At 39.7% G+C, this 12,939-nt stretch overlaps 1 long non-coding RNA gene across 2 annotated transcripts in view; it reads right to left on the reverse strand.

Moving 5' to 3' along the window:
* Positions 1-12,457, reverse strand: part of LOC110349778 (uncharacterized) — a 35,330-nt gene extending 22,873 nt beyond the window's left edge. The window contains exons 1-2 of one of the 2 annotated variants that reach the window (XR_015439303.1): positions 12,054-12,457; positions 2,374-6,550 (exon numbers count right to left, since the gene is read on the reverse strand). This is a non-coding gene — a long non-coding RNA (uncharacterized LOC110349778). The remainder of the gene's footprint in view (positions 1-2,373; positions 6,551-12,053) is intronic. The other variant, XR_002396023.2, reaches the window with a different exon arrangement.
* Between the last annotated feature and the right edge of the window lie 482 nt (positions 12,458-12,939).

Consider the following 12,939-nt stretch of genomic DNA (forward strand, 5'->3'; position numbering starts at 1 on the left):
CATGAAGTCTTGGGTTTGACCCTCAGCTCTGGGGGAAAAAAAGCAAAAACAAAATAAAAACAAGCTACAAGGCCAGATTTTATCCACAAGTCATAGTTTACAAAAGAAAACTTTTTACAATTAGCTTTACAAATAATATGATTATAATTATTTTAAACTACTCACTAAATTGCTATTGTTCTCAGTAAGAACAGAATTTTATTGCTTAAACATTTGTGACAAAGTCACTTATAGTGTGATTCACATCAAGTCTTTCTCCAACCCTTAAATGACTCACTGGACAAATGATTTTATTTGTAAATAGCCACATACATCAACCTAATATCTGATAATCAGTAGGATTCCAGGCCTTATTAAAAACCAATCTTCATATTTAAAAAAGAGCATATGAAGAAGGAAAAATCTGATATAAAAACAATTTTTAAAAATCAATAATTAATGATAGTTACTGCAATAATATAAAGAAGGCTTCTTAGGTCACAACTGGACCACTATGTAATAAAAATGATGCCTTGGATGATCTGCCTGTGAATTCTAAATACTGTCATATGTTACTTAACAGTGGGAGCACATCCTGCAAAACGTGTTGTTAGGAAATTTCACTGTTGCATGCACACTGTAGAGTTTAATTTCATAAACTAAGATGATTATGATATCACTAGGAAATTATCTTATAGAACCACCATTATACTGTATATGTGTCCTATCACTGATCAAAATGTCATTATGCAGCACATGAGTGGGTATCAGAGTAACTTAAAGAGGTCTGAGATTTTATTCTTCGACATCATGTGCTCCAGGGAGGTCTGTCTAGTCTTACACATGGAGTAGGTTAGGCTCCGTAGAAAACTGTAAAAGAAACTAAGAAACAAAGGGTGTGGTTTATCTAAAACTGAATTTACATAAGGAATATCGACTCACTTGGAATTTTCCTGTTGGAAGGGGCCTGACAGTTTATTTTTCGACCACAGTACACTTCAGTTGGTTTCCAAAAATTGTCTAAAAATTATAGGTAAAATTTGAGTGCTTACTATTTTAGTACTAAAATGTTTACTTTTTTCATGGTTCTGCCACCTGCCTTGCAAGCACAAGGTCCTGAGTTCAATTCCTGGTACCCAAAAAAATTTTTTTTAAATGTTTACTTTTTTCTTTTGTGAAAATCTACTATTCACTAATTGTCAAAGAAGCCATTACCCTTTATAGCTGTTGAATAGTCTAGCAAATTAGTGTCTATAAATACTTATTGTGGGATTTAAGAGATAAACAAATTGCAAAAAGTTTGAAATTGTAAAATCAAAGTTTCAGAAGAGTTCTAAAAAGTTTTCTGGCCCAGTCTCCACATTGTGCTTGAATTATTCCTATACACACCCCCAAACAGTAATATAGCTTTGCTTAAATATTTCTGTAGACAGGGATTTCGCCACCTTATTAAAAAAACAAACTATTCTACTTGTTGATAACTGATTATGGAAAATTCTTCTTTATACTGAACTGAAACTAACCTGCTTATATTCTTTACCCTTTTGTTATTTCATTTGCCCATTAGTCTACCTATTAGTTCTAGTTCAATTCTTGGAGTATACAAAACAGCTCTATTTCTTCCTTTGCCTATTGTGAGTGTTCGCAAACTTTTTCTGTAGAATTATAGAGTGTAAATATTTTGTGGGTTTTAGGCTTTAAGGTCATTATTGCAACCACTCTGCTGCTGCAATCAAAAGTAGCGATAGAAAGTACATAAAGAAATGTGGTGACTATGCTCAAATAAAACTGTATTATGGATGCAGAAATTCAAATTTCATATAATCTTCTTCTGATATCTTCAACCATTTAAAAATTAGAAGACCAGTCTTATCTTGAACAAAAAACATGTAGTGGATCAGAGTTAGGTCTAGGGCTACTGTTTGGCTGCCCCTAAACTATTTGATAACAGATTGAGTTCTATCCTCCTGATTGACTGGAATAATGAAAAGATAATAGCATGCCTTACAAGAAGTGACCAGAGGTACTAGGAATGTTTAGATTGGAGAAGGGGAAAAACTCGAGTGAGAAGAAGCCCTGGTCCAGGCTGCTTTTAACTGTACTGAGTCACCTGTCTCTCAAGGTCACTCAACCATGTAGAAAGGGGAACAAAGTTGTTCTGACCTGACTCAAGCTTAGTGAACCCACGAGGCTTCTAAAGACCATCATTTCCTTTCCAGGGACATCAGGTGGCCATCATTTTAATGAAAAAAGGAAATTTATCAGTTCAGTCAACAGTTAATCCTGTTCTCTCATCTCAAATCCAGACATAAACAAGAATTTTTTTTACACCTGTTTTTCTAAAATAAGACAAATAATATAAACTGGTAGTGACAGGAGTGGAAAAGCACCAACCTTTAGTAATTATGAAGACAGTGGAGTTACTGGCATCATCTTGGTATAATAAGATATAACTCTCATCTTTAGAAAGAGGACCAGTGTTGTTACATGACTGAGGAGCTGTCCTGGAAGTAGATGTTCCAAAAGTGTTCTGCATGGCTACACCTTTGAAGGGATGAGGGGATGTCTTCCTCTAAACCAAGTGACTACAGTCATGGACCACGTAGCAATGATTCAGTCAACAATGGAGCACATAGTGTACATGACAGTGGTCCTACAAGATTACAATAGAGTTGGAAAATTCCTATCATCAGTAACATCATGACTGTCACGAGGTCATAGCGCAATGAATTACATTTGTTTGATGCTGGTATCAATAGACCTACTGATCTGCTGGTCATATAAAAGTACAGCACATACAATTATGTCCAGTATATAAGATTTGATAGTGATAAATAACTATGCTACTGGTTTACAGATTTACTATACCTTTATCAGTATTATTTATTTATTTATTTTTGGTACCAGGGATCAACCTTGAGACCTTGCACTTGCGAAGCAGGCGGCGGAAACACTGAGCTAAATCCCGAGCCCCTCTTTATCATTATTTTAGAGTGTATTCTTTCTACTTGGTGAAAAAAAGTGGTCACCAAAAAAAAAATCTGCCTTGTGATGCTGGCCCACGCTCATCCATTGCATGCTCACTTATCTCTTAACTATATCAAGAGGCCACTTTGAGCAACTGACTTGGGCTATCTAGGTTGGTGTAAGGGCTCTCTGTGATGTTCGAACAACAAAACTTTCTAACAGCACATTTCTTGGCAGGTGGTCCCTTCATTTAGCAATGCAAGACAGCACTGTGTAGGAAACTGCATCATCTGTACCCTTGTCTGCATTCCGACAAGACACTGGCCCGGGGCTAGAGTGTGGCTCAGTGGTAGACCACTTGTCTAGCATATACCCACAGAGCCCTGGTTTTGATCCCCAGTACTATAAGAGAAAGAGTAGAGGGAAGGGGAAGATGGGGAAAAAAGTTTGTCTGAGGGGAACAGCTCAAAACCCACTAGTGGATTTCCACTGGCATGGTTTGTATAAACTCCAGTTGGACTGGTTCTGCCTCCTCAACACTGAATCTGACCACTCAAGCTTTTTCATGGAAAGAATTAATATACTCTGTTCAAAAGGTTCTATCACAGTGTGAAATGTTATGATTTTGAAATGGTACAATAAGGATCTGAACAATTTGAATCTCTTACGTTAATCGGAAGACTTAAATTTTGGGAAAGGAGTTTGTGCCCTTTCTGTTATAGTACATGTTACGTTGGATCCCAATCAACATTTTATTTTTTCTTGTCTCCTTCAGCTAAGATTAAAGCAGTAGAAAGTCTAGAGATGTAGCTCAGTGGTAGATGCTTCCCTAGCATGCGTGAGGCCCTGAGTCCCTTCCCCCGTACTAAGGGAAAGAAAAGAGCTCCAAGAGGGCAGGGATTTTTGTCTCTTTGCTCCCTGAACCATCCCTAGCACCTGGGACAGTGCCTGGCACATACTAAAAACTCAGTGTGTGTTTATTTAATGAATAGATGGAAGAAACTATATCCCTACTACACGGTAAACATTCCAAATGGAAATAATAAAAAGTAATACCTGCACATGGTTAAACAAAATTGAGCAGTGGATATTTGGAGATATTAGTAAAATATGGTTTGTTTAGGTGTGGAAAGTACTGTGGCTATGGTTTAATACTGACATACTGAAAAATGCAATGATGGCCAGAATCTTCTGCAAAATAACCTTGGAGCAGAAACAAGATCAAGATCAGCAATGAGTCAATCATTGTTTTGGCGTGAGGAAGTTGATTACATTGTTGCCTCTGCTTTTGCATATATTTATATTTTTTTCATTGTAAAAATTCAAATATTCAAGGATGGCAAAGTTAAGAGTAAGACTTCAAGGGCCAGGGATTTAGCTCAGTGGTTCCACCACTTGCCTTGCAAGCTCAAGGACCCGAGTTCGATCCCCAGTACCAAAAAAAAAAAAAAAAAAGACTTCATCCCCTCCTCACCTTTCACTCCATCTGTCCACTGAACGAAGAAAATTTTGAAAAAACTATAATCACCTAAAATACAGTCACTGGTTGCTTCACGGCAGGGAGACACACTGAAAATGTGCAGTTGGGCAATCCATGTTGTGTAAATCTCACACAGTGCATGTCCTTCAAACTAGATGGGCTAAGTCAGTCATGCCACGAGCCTTCTCCATGTAATCAAGATACACAGTGAACACAGCTCAATGAGGCTGCTGCAGCCGCAGCACTTACTCATCGTCGTCCTCCTCCTCCCATTAAGCTCTGAGTTCCCTGGGGACAGAGATCAGGTTTTGCAGTCAACTTGAATTTTTAATAAGTAAAATGAGTACACCCTAAAATAATGATTAAGAGTATAGCACATACATAAGTCAGTTACATAGTCATTTATCATTACTATCAAGGACTCTGTACTGTACATAATCGTATGTGCAGTATTCCAAAATGACTGACAATGCAGTGGGTCTGTTTGTACCAGCATCTCCACATACACATGAGCAAAGTGTTGCCTACGATATTAGGATAGGTATGACATCACTAGACAACAGGAGTTTTTCCGCTCCTGTACACAGTCCACCATTGGCTAAAACACTGTACAGCACAGGGCTATATACTGAGAACTATTGTAAGTACTGGAGCTACAGCTGTGTGCAAACACGTGTGTGTCAGACAGAGAAACAGACAATAAGTTCATTAATAAATACATAGGACAATTACAAAGAGTGTAAGTTCTTTAAAAAACAAACCAAAACTAGCTCTTCTTCCTCAAAGTAACCAGAGTCATCAGATAGTCTAGGTGTTTACCAGCAGCTGTGTGTATGGATATGTGTGTGCACATGTGTGTATGTGCGTGCATGTGTGCTTGCTCCCATGTGTATCATGTACCCTTTTATTATACAAATAGAAGCATCCGTGCTGTTCTGAACTTTGTTTCTTTCCCTGAATAAAACATCCAAAAGCCAATCTGTGCACAGAATGCAATATCTCGAGAACAAGGACCACATGGAACTCACTTTGCTCCCAGGTAACTGTCAGACAGTGAATGTCTGATGAACTGAATACCTGGTTGAAAGTCTATCTACTCAAAATGTGGTCAAACACAAGACACCTGCCCTCTGCAGACCTCCCACTCTTACTCCAAAGTGGGGGTCAAGGGCAGTTTGCAGAGCTGTCTGGTGCCTAGCACACAGAGGGTCTTTGATCCATGTCTGCCAGAGGAATGTGAAATGGGATGGGACGTGTGACGAGGCAAAGCCATCACACACGTTCTCTTAGGCACCAGATGAGACTTCCCAGCAATCAGTGCTTGTTGAGTACCCCGTATGGACAGGCGTCTCAGGCATCAGGAAGCAATGCAGAAGCTAAGTTTATTGTACATGCTGCATGACCTGGATGGGTTTTTGTGTTTTTGCTTTTGACTGTGTTTGGTTTTATTTCTTTAACTTGCTCAAGCTGCTAAAGCTGCTATGTTTGCCTCAAGATCACCTTTAATTTTCAGTAGACTTCATAGAGGTTATCACAGAATCACTGAGAGACCATTTACATCCTGGTTTGGTTCCCAAACATTTGGATCCTAGAGGAACAAATATGTCCTGTTAATGTTTAAACATGTATTATTACTGGTTTTGTTAGTCCACTTTCCATCTCTGTGACAAAATACCTGAGGTAAACAAATTTAAAGAAAGATTTCTTTTGGCTCAGTTTCAGAGGTTTTGAGCATAGTTAGCTGGCTCCACTGTCTTAGGCTTGTGGCAAGGCTGAACACGGTGGCAGCAGGAGCATCTGGCAGGGGAGGCTGCTCACCTCATGGCAAACAGGAAGCAAAGAAGGAGAGAGGAAGAGGCTGGAGATAAGATATGCCCTTCAGTGATCTATTTCCTCCAACCAGGCCCCACGTCCCACAGTTTCCATCATCTCCCAATAGTCCACTTAATTAGGCACCTACAAATGGATTAATCTATTCACAAGATCAGAGCCTCATGATCCGACCACACCCCCAATACCCACCTCTGAACACTGCTGCACTGGGGACCAAGCCTCCAACATAATGAGCCATTGGGCAGCAGATCCAAACCATAAGTGCAGTCATTTTGATGCTACTGTAGGTTCCTGGACATCAATCACAGGAGAAAGGCAATATAAGAGGAATGGCCACCAGATCATTTGGACCCCTGATCTTGCTTAATCTTAAATGTCTCGAGAGAGACATTTAAATATGTCCTTATGAAATACAACCACGTTACTGAATACAAAAGATCGGCAGTGAAAGGGAAGCCTAAGGATTGCCAAATGGAGCTTATTTATGTATCGCCCAGCACATTTAAGGTAAAACTTATTTGTTTAAACAGAACTGAGGAACAAGAGGATCTTCTTACTGCTAATGCATCAAGGTCAATACTCTGTGTTCCCTTTTCAGATTACATGTACTGGAAAGATGGAAAAATCATTGCAACTAGTCTTCACAGTCTAGAATACTTTTTAGACATTCTCTTTAAAGTATCACTAACTGGCCTCATTGAAGTACTATTAGGGGTTAGATTGGGTGAAGCTCAGGTCCTTCTTTGAAGGTAGCATGGCTGTGTGTTGTGTGTGTTTGTGTGAAGGCAGGGCATGAAGGACTATAAATATACCTGAACATAAGCCAAAGATGCTGGAGAATACATGTAAGCTTGAAACAGGAAGAGAAGAGCAGAAAAATGATGTTAAGTTAGCTACCAAAGTTGCCACAGAAAGAAGGACTGGCCCAAATGCTGGAAGTCAGCCCGGGCCATACACCTGTCTTAGTCATCTTGGGTTGCTAAAGCAAAATAACACAGGTCAGAGAGCTTAAACAACAGACACTGATTTTCCAACATCAGGGAGTCAGGCTGGTCAGGATTTGGTGACAAATCTTTGTTCCTGGTTTTCAGGTGACCATATTCTCACCATGTCCTCAAAAGCCTTTCTTTAGTGTGTGTTCATGTACAGAATGAGAGCTCCTTCTCGCTTCCTCTTCCTGTAAGGGCACTAATCCAATCATGGCTGTCCCCAACCCCACAACCTCATCTACACTTAATATCCTTTCAAAAATGTGATCTCCTATTATTATCACACTAGGGAATGGGGTTTCAACCTATGAATTTTGAAGAGACACCAACATTTAGTCCAAAAGAATATTAATTTTACAACTCTGCACCTGTAATTCATTTGATGGTCATGAGAATCTATTAATAAGGAAGACTTTTACAAGTTTGCTTTGAGTTAATCATTCATCTGATGTTCAAGAAATATTTTACTCTGAACTAGGTAGAGTTATAGGCCCTGGAAAACAGAGGAAGAAAAAAAGGGGCATAGTTTCTGTCCCCAAGGAGTTCAGAGCATAATGGGAGAAAAAGAAAGACAATGAACAAGTGAAAGGAAAGGGAGAGAGAGAATAAAAGAGAAATTGCCACTTATGATTCTGGTTTGAAGGACAAAAACAGGACACAGTCCTAGAGAGAAAGGTAGGGGATGCAGAAGGGTGCATGATTAAGAAAGTTCTCTATGAGGTGCAGATGAAAACAACACTGAGATTCCACCTCACCCCACAAAGAATGGCTGCTATCAAGAAATCAACCAATAGCAAATGCTGGCGGGGGTGTGGAGAGAAAGGAACCCTTCTCCATTGTTGGTGGGAGTACAGACTGGTGCAACCACTGTGGAAGTCAGTATGGAGATACCTCAAAGAACTAGGACCACAAGTCCCATTTGACCCAGCTATTCCCCTAGTGGGAATCTTCCCCAAAGAATTAAAAGAATCATGCCACAGCAATATATGTTCACCTATGTTTATAACAGCACAGTTTGTGATAGCTAAAGCTTGGAAACAGCCCAACTGCCCATCAACTGGAAACTGGATAAAGAAGATGTGCTTTTTTTATAAAATGGAGTACTACTCAGCCATAAAGAATAAGAAACTAGAGACATTTATAGCCAAATGGATGCATATTAAGGCCATACTGTTAAGTGAAATAAATAGGACACACATGTGTAAATACCAAATAGTTTCTCTAGTGTGAGAAACTAAAAGTGTAAATAAGGGTTAAAATGATTAAAATGAATAATTGATAATTTGAAATAGGAAAAGGTAAAAGGGTGTGGGGTGGCGGGAGGGAAAGGGGAAAGGGAAGAAGGGAAAGGAAAAATTATGAGAAAGAAAAAAAAGGAATCAAAGTCTGTGTAAATAGGGAAGGGTGGAGGGGGTGAAGGGCACACAGGTAATGGGAGAAAAAATAAGAACCAAGATACATCATGTTCAGGTACAAACACCTAATGATAAATGTAAATGTATTGTATACCTAAAATGTACCAATAAATATATAAATTTAAAAAAAGAAAGAAAGTTCTCTGTGAGAAAGTGGCATTTAGGCTTACACCTAAAATATATGCAGCCTGCCACAGGGAAAACAGAAGGAAGAGTGTTCCTGCAGACAAAAGGCAGGTATGAAGCCCTCCAGGTGGAAGGGATCCTGGCATGTTCTAGGAACTAAGAGGGAGAGAACAACATAACATGTGGTCAGGGAGTTGGCAGGACAAGATTACACCCAGCCTTGCAGACCACGGCAAGTGGTACATATTATTCTAAGGACAATGAAAGCTGTCATAAGGCACTGAGCTGGGGAAAAGGATGGTTTGCTGGATGTGACTTGTGGTCCCTTAGATCATGAGAAGCTGTCAGGAGATGAAGGTAACAAGGCAAAAAGAGATATAGATGAACAGTCTTGAATGATGGAGACAGAACCATTTTAAATATTTACATATTTACAAAGATTCTTCCAGCCTTAAAGCTATGATTTGAATATGGGTACTGTCCCCTAAAGGCCCATGTGTAAAAGACTTGGTTCCCAGGTTGACACTACCGGAGGCAGCAGAATCTTTAGGAGGTGGAGCCTAGAAGGAGAAAGTTAAGTCACTGGAGTGTCTGCCTTCAGAATAGACAGTGAGACCTTGATCTCTTCCTGGCTCATGACAGAAGCAGTATGCTCCACCACACACTCCTGCCACATCGTGCTGCCCTTGCCAGGCCCCAAAACATTGAATAACCTGATCTTGGACTGGAACATCACAAACTATGAGCCAAAATAAACATTTTCTCTTTATGTGTTAATTATGTCATGTATTTCATTATGGTACTGTGAAATTAATACACTTAATGATCTTAGAAAACTATTTGCAGACCCAGTGGTGTTTCAAAGGCATTTTCAGGCGATGAAGAGACTATGCATTCAGCAAAGTCTGTTGGATGTCTATCCAGGCATGCTGTGCAGTGGTGGTAAAAAGATGAATAGGACGAAAACCCTGCCTTTTCTAGAGCTCTCTGTCTAGTCAAGGATACTGGCAAGCACATAAAAAAATGCTCAGAAAACACATGAAGAGTTCTAGAAGGAGGAGGAAGAGGACAAGGAGGACACAGAAGATTGAATGCTGATGGGGAGAAGAGCTTGGGGAAAGGTCTTACTCACAAAGCAGATGTCCACACACAGACTCCTGAAGGAGTAGGAGGACTCTTCCTGGGGGACAGAGCTAGCTGGGAAAGGCCAGCAGGCAGAGGGAGCCACCCACTCAAATGTTCAGAAATGTGTGAGCAGGTCATGTAGACCCACCCCGATAGTTCCTGTCACCAGAGCTCCAGTCCAAAAGGGGAGTGACATTGAGGTTCTTGTGTGCCAAAAAGAGAAGAGAAGAAGGAAGAAGGCTAAGGCAGACTTCTTTAGAAAGAAGATGTGTGAAGAACAGTTTGGAAAGAAGTAGAACTCAGACCACAGCCCAAGCCACAATAGATAAACCACATCTAAGGCAAGATTATAAAAGCCTCTTAGAGGAAACTCCACATGACAGTCTTTTTTTTTTTTTATTAAATTCTTTTATTGGTACATTGTAGGTATACAACACAATTACATTTCTCATTGGGAACTTGTACCTTTATATGATGCATCTTGGTTCTTATTTTTTCCCCATTCCTAGCCCTCCCTTCACGCCCTCCACCCTTCCCTACTTACAAAGACTTTATTTCCATTTTTTCCATTTCTAAGCATTTTTCCTTTCCCTTCTTTCCTTTCCCCTGCCCCTCCCACTACCCCTACCCCTTTGGACCTTTTCTTCCTATTTTGCATTATCGATTATTCATTCTAATCATTGGTACATTTTAGGTATACAATATAATGACATTCATCATTGGAAATTTGCACCTTTACATAGTCTCTCTTGGTTCTTATTTTTCACCCTTGCTTAGCCCTCCCTTCAACCCCTCCATTCCTCCCTATTTACAAAGATTTTGTTCCTATTTTTCCATTTTCTCATATTAATCCCATTCCCTTCTATCCTTTCCCCTAGCCCTCCCACTTCCTTCCCCTTTGCCCCTTTTCTTCCTATTTCACATTACCTATTATACATTTAGTCCTTATTTACACTTTCAGTTTCTCACACATTACAGTCTTATACTGTATTCCCCAGAGCACCAGGTTTAACACTGAACATATGATATTAAAAATATATATTATTAAATTGGATTGAGCAAATATAACTGTATACTCTAATATACAAAATGTCTGGTTCTAGATTCAATATATTAACCCATCATGGAGAGGCGAAGAGCTAGGTGCTATTTTTTTCATATTTATAAAGCCCAAGCAGGTTAATACATATTCTTGACATCACAGATTTATTTCTATGTTAATTTACTTTCAGAAAGCATGTATAACCATAATATACATGGTGAGAAAGTAATTTTATTCATATGTTTGGACATAAAAAATACCATTATGCAGTCTAATAATCCCAGGTGACAGTCAGAATCATTTTTTTAAAAAAAACAAAACAGATATATTAAGAAAGAATTCAAAGAAAGCAATGACCACGCTCTGGTCTGGCTCCTGTTTTGCCAAGTGGCACTGATTTATTCCAACAAGCATAGTCGTTTGCAAGTCCATTTTGTGATCAATGCCTAGCCCAGTTTGCCTTTATACAGCATTATGAAAAGCTGTCTCAACATTTGCATTTGTGCAAGCAGGCCCACTAAAGAACTCTGACTGCCTGTATTTTGAGGCCACTTTGAAAGCAGCTCTTAGTTTTTTCCCGTTACATATGTATATGGGACGTGTATGTGTGTGTGTGTGTATGTGTGTGTGTGTGTGTGTGTGTGTCTATTTCTGAGACTGTCACACTGGGTTTCACTAAGTCCCTAAACTGCCTGGGCTGGGCTTAAACTTGGGACCCTCCTGCCTCAACCTCCCTGAGTGCTGGGATTACAAAGGTGTGACATCATCCCTGCCTCAAATGAGGTTATCTTAGATGCTAATTCAGATCTTTTCCAGAATAAAAAAGGGCTTTTTTTTTCAATTTCCTTTGCATAACTTTAAGAATTTCCTAAGGAAATTAAATCTATATGGATTAAAGAATCATTTAAAGAATCATCTCTGCCAATGACTTGGTCCATCTACAGAGCCATGAGTAAATCTTGCTTCCTTTCAGTGTAACTAAATCCCCACCTTTTCCTCCACCTCTACTGAATAGTAAGAAACTGGTTTAGCCATTTGCAACAGAGACAATGGAGAGAACACCGTAAAATAGTTTTTCTTGTTTTTTCCACACTTACCTTCTCTTCAACCTAAAGTTGAAACAAGTCATACGTGTAGCTTTCCCTGTAGACCCCTCAGCAGGCCCTCCTTTTGGATAACCATGAGATTCATGGCCTGGCATGCCAGAAAATCTGGTTTGACACACCCTGGGGAAACATGACAGCTTTTCACAGCAAGCTGCTCAGCTCATAAATAGCGAGGAGAAGCGTTCACACACACGTCCAGACCTGCCTCTTTCGAAATGCCTGAGCAGCTAGCTCAGGGAACATTTGCAACTCTTTACATACCTTTCTGTAAAGTAACTTAGTAATGTTCACAGCCTCAGCAGCTCACAGGTGGCAGCACTGGCTGCTAATGTGAGTGACCAGCTCATCTAAGCAAGCCCTAACTTCTTCCTGAGTGCCCCTAGGAGGCAGGGAGGAGGGAAGTTGGCAACAGTAAAGAAGTGTCCAGAGACCTGGCACAAGGCCCATAATATCATACCTGGAGGTAAGAAAGCAAAATGCTTTTCCTGGAACTTGCTCTAAACCTCATGCCTCTTTCTGCAAGTATCTGCTGTCTGGTGCGTTGTATGAGTTCCCAGTCAAGAATGACAAAGTTCCCAGTTGATACAAATTATGTATAAATGCATGAATGCTTAAAGAAGTTGAATTCCTGCAGGGTTTACTTAGCTGTTGTCGTATTCATGGAAAGTGGCGTACCAGCAATACTCTCCAGGTGCACATCTAAGTTCTGTAAAAGGGTATGTCAGAACCAGGGCAATATGAGTGAGTTCTAACAGCCATGCCATAGCTCGAACTCTTGTGCTATTACTTCTACATATGCCTATGTGAGAAATGGAGAATAGTAAATGAATGTATGATGCTGTCCTTTTCTATTGAAAACTACCAGAAAAGGAGGGAG

This window comes from Heterocephalus glaber, unplaced genomic scaffold (genome assembly GCF_053883595.1).
Source record: "Heterocephalus glaber isolate CG9 unplaced genomic scaffold, H.glaber_assembly_v1.0 deba00001472, whole genome shotgun sequence".
NCBI lineage: Eukaryota > Metazoa > Chordata > Mammalia > Rodentia > Bathyergidae > Heterocephalus > Heterocephalus glaber.